The 8,053-nt window shown below is 40.8% G+C and overlaps 1 protein-coding gene across 1 annotated transcript in view; it reads left to right on the top strand.

Annotated features, from left to right (window-relative positions):
* Positions 1-574: 574 nt before the first annotated feature.
* The window catches only part of vwa5b1 (von Willebrand factor A domain containing 5B1), a 210,734-nt gene continuing 203,255 nt past the window's right edge, over positions 575-8,053 (top strand). The window contains exon 1 of the mRNA XM_043675431.1: positions 575-938. The gene's annotated coding sequence lies outside the window, so the exon portion shown is untranslated. The remainder of the gene's footprint in view (positions 939-8,053) is intronic.

Genomic DNA, 8,053 nt, shown 5'->3' with positions numbered 1-8,053 from the left:
TCTGCAATTTCCCCTCACAATTATGGAAAAGAACAAGTAATATTTTTCACTTGATGTGAAATTAGGTGTACATTTGGTGTCACTGAAACCTGTTTATGTTCATTAGACACAGGAAACGTGTCAGATTCTATAGACAATACTTGATCCAGGTTGCAGACACTGGAAACAATTTTTAAAAAATCATTATACCTCTCTATAGCTATATGAGAAATTTGAGACAAGTATCTGCCTGAAACATGGAAAATTGAATAGATGAAAGTTTGCATTTTTATTTTGGGAAGTGGGAAAATATTGAATATTCTGTGAATAACCTATTGCTTTATTCTTGCCATTTTAATATATTGTTCAATAAACTTTGCAAAACTCATCTTTTAATAATGATAAATGATGCTGCTTATTTCTACCTCCACAATGAAATTATTCTGCTTTAATATTACTAAGCAGCAAAGCCAAATTAATTGTACAGCACAAGGCACCAATATAGTTGCAGACTTTGCAGCATCCTTTGAGGAAGAAACTCAGCTATGCATCGATTGTCATGGTTACATGCTGCCAAACAGATGAACCTGGCTCAGATGTCCTCATAATGCAGTCACAAAGTCTGCCACATTGGATATTTCCATCTAAGGCTCTCATGTTCAAGCCTTTCAAATATTCTTTAAAATGTCTAAAGCTTGCTGGTAATTTGTGATATAAAAGCTGCAGTAAACAGCGTAGGATGACAGAAGCATGCCATTAGAAAGACACGTGTTGCCGGCAGAGATTTGTTTTCAGCAAAGGATTACAAAGCCTGCAAAGCTGTAGGGTGTGGGGTGCTGATGAGGTTCAGGAAACATCGCAGATCTACAATTATTCACAAGATACTTTCAGCTTCTCATTTGGAATGGTGGCCAAGGTGGGCAACTGAAACAGACCAGCACTTCTGAACAGGATAAAAGGTAACCACATTGTTCCCCCTTAATTTCATCTTCTGAATAATATGCTAGATTCTGAGATCATAACAAGTGAAATTTTAGAGGATGTTATTTGTTAAAGTGCTTAAAGATACCTTCCCTTTTAAGGAATTGTGATTTGCTTTTAAAACTATATGACACTCTATAAGATGTATTTAACTTAAAAAACCAAATTTAACAAATATTATTCCAAGGATACAATGGCATTAAAGTACTATACTGAATTTCTTAAGAAGTTTAGCTGAAAAGGAAAAATAAACTGACATAATGTGATGTAAAACCATATGTTTCTACTGTTAATGTCAATGATGAATTATATTTTAAGCCATTACTTAAAGAATAGCTTTAAGATTTGTTTTGAGTATTTAAAATCTGAAATATAATTGATTCCTAATTTAATCAAGAAATCCAAAATTAGTTTTCACAAACAATACTATAAGAAGAACAGTTCCAACAAGGCATGAGGCCATTGCATAATTGTATGATTTTTAAAAATTCTTTCATGGAATGTGGGTGTTGGTGACTCGATCTGCATTTATTATCCATCTCTAACTGTCCTTGAGGAGGTGGTGATGAGGTGCCTTCTTGAAATGGTGTACCCGGTTTGCAGTCACCAACAGTGCTGTTAGGGATAGGATTCCAGGATTTTGACCCAGACAACGAAGGAACAACGATATAGTTCCAAATTAGGATAGTGTATGGCCTGGAAGGGAACTTGAGTATCAGAATACTTCTTCAATTTCTGGTATGGTTTTAAGCTAACTTGAAGAGGGAAATGTGTTGTTAGGCTCAGATATCTTGCTTTAGAGGAAAGATGAGGTGAATAATAATGTACTTTCTGTTGTTATTGTACTTAGTGTTCGCAATTTGTTTTTGTCTAGTTTCTAATTCCTTTTCTTGGAGGGAGAATTTCTCTTTTTGGTGACTTGCTTTAAGTATATTCTTATGGAAAAAGCAAATGCATTATAAACATATTTGTGGTACATTTCATCCTCTGATTTTGCTAACCTGCATGTGTGATTTTTAATTAGATTGAAAGCTGAGGGACTGTTGCTGAATCATGTGCATGTAGATTGACCATCAACCTGTTTTATTCAACAGTTAATCATTCTCTTCCCAGTCAGATAGAATTGAATATGATGTATTACACCGTGTATTCTTTCTGTGTTGAATGGTTGCCCTAGCAACCATGCATTTTGCATATTTTTTGAGTAATGTTTTAGTTTTAAAAGACAAAGAATGTCAAATTCTAATTTTCTGTCTAATTGTAATATTATTTGGTCTCCGCAGGATTAGTAGCAGGCACTTTTTAATGCGTAGCAGTAAAATGTACTAGATCAATAACAATTTACCAACAGTGAATCTGAACTGAAGTTGTCTTCTGTTGGTGGTATAGTCCATAGTATTGTTAACAAAGGCATTACCTTGAATAAAAATGAAGACCTCTGTGCAAGCTGCATTGTTATTTCTATAAAGGGAGTGCAGTGAAGGCTTACCAGACTGATTCCTGGGATGGTGAGGGGAGGTTGAATTATATTTGCTGGAGTTCAGAAGATTTGGAGGGGATGTCATAAAAACCTATAAAATTCTAACTGGACTAGACAGATTAGATCAAAAATGATACTCCTGATGGCAGGAATCCAGAATTGAGGTCACAGTCTAAGGATACTGGACAATTCATTTAAAATTGAGATGAGGAGAAATTTCTTCACCAAGAGAGTGGTGAGCCTTTGGAATTCTCTACAACAAAAAAGTAGCCAAGGCCAAAACATTCAAGATTTCAAGAAAGAGTTGTGTATCGAACTTGGGGTTAAAGGGATCAAAGAATATGGGAGGAAAGCAGAAACAGTTGGATGAACAGGCATGATCATAATGAATGGCAGAACAACTTCAAAGGGTTAAATAGCCTACACCTGTTCCTATTTTCTATGTTCCTACATTTCTGTATAGTCAGAAGATCCAAGCTTTAATTTCCTGTTTGAACTGGTCAGCAAATCTGAGGCAGGAGCAGACACAGTCAATTTAAGTTCAGGTCTGTTGCATAGTGCATTAATCTGTATCTAACGGCCATTTTATAATTTGTCTCATCGATAGTTTAGGAGCTAGAGGAAGTAGCAAAGGATTGTGGCTCTCTCTCTTTCAGTCATCAGGTGAAACGAGATTCACTGCACTGAGCAATTATCTCAAGTACTTGAGAAGGATTAGTTTCAATTATGATGATTCAAGCTGATGCGACTACTGTGCAAGCCAGATGCCAGAATGAAATCTGACTTGGTAGATTATGGGGGGATTCTAATAGAGTTCTGAGCTTTGTGGGCTATGGAGAGATGTGTGGCAGAATTGGACAAGTGTCAATATTGAGATTACACTGTTCCATCACCTATGCTTTTCACAAGTGGCATAACGAGATTCTCATTCAGCATTGGTGAGATGACAATTGATTGTCTTATCACAGAATCCCTATAGTGTGGACACAGGCCATTTGGCCCAATAGGTCCTCAACAAACAGCATCCCACCCAGAACCATCTCCTTACCCTGTATTTCCAATGGCTAACCACCTTGCCAACACATCCATGAACACTATGGGTAATTATGCATGGCCAATCTGCCTAACTTGCACATTTTTGGACTGTAGGAGGAAACCGGCGCATCCAGAGGAAACTCACACAGATACAGAGAGAATGTGCAAACTTCACACAGTCATCCGAAGATGGCATTGAACCTGGGTCCCTGGAGCTGTGAGCAGTAGTGCTAAGCAATGAGCCACTTTGCTTGACAACTGACTTGTTAATGCCTCAACTCACTTCATCAATATTCAGACTCCAATTGCCTAACTTGCCAAATAAGCTCAAAGTTGGGAATACTTGACAAGGAAACTACAGTTTGTACCTGTAGATTCAGTTTGCTTCTTGCACTAAATGATCTCCATATTAGACACTGGGCAGCAACATCTCAGGGCATGATCCATGGGCATCAGCAGAATTCACTCCTCCTCCATGGACATTGGCATCCAGAATCAGCAAACCCATCATGATCATCTAGCATTTCTAGTATGCAATGTCTTCTAGATGCAGAGACCTACATTGTAGGGCATACCAGAAACTGGCATTGAAAAGCTAAGCAGGGACATGTTGTACATAGAGACAGGTATCCAGTTCACCAACTGGATTAGGCTGGATCTCAGGGCTGCTCACTTGCTCTCTTAGCATTCACTCACTTAGCATCTATCTGCTTGCTCACAGAATCCCAGTCTTGCCTTGTCCTGCCTTGCCATGCCTGGTCGCACAGTCACACAATTAGACAACTTGCCTTACTGCTAGTGATCCTCATTACAGTGCATGGAGGAACCTGTCAGTCAGGAGGTCCCAAATCAAGGGGTCAAGAGTAGTTTTTGACATTGGCACTCGCCATGGTCAAACATCTTGGGGAGGTCTTGGTCAGAGGTCAGTACCTTTACAATCCAGGGAGTGGGCCACCGTCAGTCCATTGGCTCTGTAGTGGCAAGTCTGGAGGGGTGTCCAGAGGGATACCCCTCTGTTATAGTTGGGGAGCTTTATAGGCACATTCAGGAGTGTGGGCACATCTTTGCTGGGGCTCTCTAATCATGTCAGTTGAGGGGTTGGCTATGGACAGTGTGCCAGGTCTGTCACAGAAACTAAAGGGGAATGAGGAAGGTGGGTATGAAGTGCAACTGTAGCCATGAAACTGAAGCTCAGCAGTTCAGATGTTGGTAATAGGGCCTGGAGGATCTGAACAAGGTCTCAGTATAATTGTGAGGAGGGGCTGAAGGCTTTGTAAGGGGGGTGCAGTGCTGGGAAGGTTGCAATGCAGATGGATGGGGATGGTGGGTGGTGGAATGGTGTCATCCACAATCTGAGTGTGATGGTGGGTGTGGGGGCAGGGTGGCGTGGGGAGACAATGACCACACCAGCCATGGTGACCTCATAAGACAGGGGCTGGATGTAAAAGGTAGGCAGGTGTAAGCTAGATGCCTTGGGTGGGACTTGAAGAGCTGTGCAGACCGTGGAGCCCTCAGAATGGACCCAAAGGAGGGAATGCAGTTACTTTGAGGCTCACTGACATGGTTAAGTTGAAGCTGGAGGAGGGGTGCTCGCTGTTGCCTTCCACCGTCCTAGAAATCAAACCTGTGCAATGGGGAAAAAAATGGCAGTGAGCACACTTGGAGTGGGTGTGTTAAGTGACATAATTTGTGAGGAAGGATTTACTGCACAGACCACTTAAACAGCTTTTAAGTGCAAATATCTCTGGTCACAAGCCTGTGAAATGTAGAGCACACAGGCAAACAAGCTATCAACTGCCTGTTCATCCTCCAGTATTTACCCTCTCTGTAAATTGCATCTCCCTATTACAGCCATTGGTAGTCAACTCTTTGACAGTTTCACTTTGTGCAGAGAAGGAGCCAACATTTTAAATGAAGAGGGGCAAATGTGTCATTTAGGGGAGACAATGGCTTAGTGGCATTATCACTAGATTATTAATCTAGAAACTCAGCTAATGTTCTTAGGATCTGGGTTTGAATCCCACTTTGGCAAATGTTGGAACTTGAATCCAATTAAAACAAAATCTGGAGTTATGAGTCTAATGTTGACCATGAAACTGTTGACATTTGTCAGAAAAACCTATCTGGTTCACGAATGTCCTTCAGGGAAGAAAATCTGCGAACCTCATCTGGTCTGATTAGACCTGACTACAAAGCAATGTGGATTTTCAATAGCTCTCTGGAATGGCCTAGCAAGCCACTCAGTATTATCAATTACTATTTAAGTCTCAATGAAATGAAACCGGATGGGTCAAAACAACAGCAGTTTTAAAAGGGAGAAGAGCAGACAAAGGAAGCACATGGTGAGGACAGTGCAGGAGAGAGAGAGAGAGAACCTGCACAGTTACTGCCTTTTCTGTTTTTGAATTAATGTATTGCTGGACATCGGAGTGCATCTGGGAAAATTAACAAACAGTGAATTTCACAACTAATCTTGGAGGATCCAGTTTGGGCGAAGTTCACAACACAGAATCAGATAAGTTAATTGTTGTTTTAAGTCTGTCCAAGAGAAAGGCTGTATTAGTGAGTACAATGGGTTCTTTCTTGATTATATGTTTTTGGAGATAAGTCTCTTGATTAAACTTAAAATATAAGCTATAGCTATTAATTTAACCTGGGGTAGTCTTTTGTAGAGGAATAGGATAGTGTTTTATTTTGTCGGTCTGTAGATTGTGAAGGAGCAAAAATTGCCTTTGCAGTGATATGTACTTCTTGTCAGATGTGGGAGTTTAAAGAGAGTTTAAGGGTTATTGCGGATTATATCTGCCATAAATGCTGTTGGATGTGAATCTTATCAGATCGAATGGATCGGTTGGAGAGACAGATAGAAGCGATGAGGAATTTGCAACAGCAACAGTACGTGATAGATGGCAGTTATAGGAAGGGGAAAAGTCTCAGATACAGTAACATAGATGGGTTAACTCCAGGAAGGGTAAGAGAGGTCGGCACCTAGAGCAGGGGTCTTTGTGGATATACCCATTTCCAACAGGTATGCTGTTTTGGAAAATGTAGGGGGTGATGGATTCTCAGGGGAACGTAGCACAAACAGCCAAGTTTCTGGTATTGAGACTGGCTCTAATGCAATGAGGGGTACGTCGGCTTCCAAGAGATCAATTGTATTAGGAGATTCTGTAGTCAGAGGTACAGACAGACGTTTCTGTGGTCAGCAGAGAAAAAGCAGAATGGTGTGTTGTTTCCCTGATGCCAGGATCAAGATGTCTCAGAGACGGTGCAGAATGTTCTCATGGGGGAGAGGGGCCAGCAAGAGGTCATTGTCCACATTGGAACCAACGATATAGGAAGGGAAAAGGTTGAGATTCTGAAGGGAGATTACAGAGAGTTAGGCAGAAATGTAAAAAGGAGGTCCTCAAGGGTAGTAATATCTGGATTACTCCCAGTGCTACGAGCTAGTGAGGGCACGAATAGGAGGATAGAGCAGATGAATGCACGACTGAGGAGCTGGTGTATGGCGGGACCCAGGGAGATAGTGAGAAAAGAGATCAATCTGAGACTGGTACAGTTGAGAACAGAAGTGAATCAAACAGTCAGGGTAGGAAGGGACAAGGAAGGACTAATAAATTAAACTGCATTTATGTTAATGCAAGTGGCCTAACAGGGAAGGCAGATGAACTCAGGGCATGGTTAGGAAAATGGGACTAGGATATCATAGCAATTACAGAAACCTGGCTCAGGGATGGGCAGGACTGGCAGCTTAATGTTCCAGGAAACAAATGCTACAGGAAGGATAGAAAGGGAGGCAAGAGAGGAGGGGGAGTGGCATTTTTGATAAGGGATAGCATTACAGCTGTGCTGAGGGAGGATATTCCCGGAAATACATCCAGGGAAGTTATTTGGGTGGAACTGAGAAATAAGAAAGGGATAATCACCTTATTGGGATTGTATTATAGACGTTCTAATAGTCAGAGGGAAATTGAGAAACAAACTTGTAAGGAGATCTCAGTTATCTGTAAGAGTAATAGAGTAGTTATGGTCAGAGATTTTAACTTTCCAAACATCGACTGGGACTGTCATAGTGTTAAAGGTTGAGATGGAGAAGAATTTCTTTAGTGCGTACAAGACAATTTTCTGATGTACCTACTAGAGAAGTTGCAAAACTTGACCGACTCTTGGGAAATAAGGCAGGGCAGGTGACTGAGGTGTCAGTGGGGGAGCACTTTGGGGCCAGCGACCATAATTATATTCGTTTTAAAATCGTGATGGAAAAGGATAGATCAGACCTAAAAGTTGAAGTTCTAAATTGGAGAAAGGCCAATTTTGACGGTATTAGGCAAGAACTTTCGAAAGCTGATTGGAGGCAGATGTTCGCATGTAAAGGGACGGCTGGAAAATGTGAAGCCTTCAGAAATGAGATAATAAGAATCCAGAGAAAGTATATTCCTGTCAGCGTGAAAGGGAAGGCTGGTAGGTATAGGGAATGCTGGATGACTAAAGAAATTGAGGGTTTGATTAAGAAAAAGAAGGAAGCATATGTAAGGTATAGACAGGATAGATCGAGTGAATCCTTAGAAGAGTATAAAG

The sequence above is a fragment of the Chiloscyllium plagiosum genome, chromosome 34 (assembly GCF_004010195.1).
Source record: "Chiloscyllium plagiosum isolate BGI_BamShark_2017 chromosome 34, ASM401019v2, whole genome shotgun sequence".
NCBI classification, from domain to species: domain Eukaryota; kingdom Metazoa; phylum Chordata; class Chondrichthyes; order Orectolobiformes; family Hemiscylliidae; genus Chiloscyllium; species Chiloscyllium plagiosum.
The sequence above is the reverse complement of the archived record's forward strand: the minus strand, read 5'-3'. Positions and strand labels throughout refer to the sequence as shown.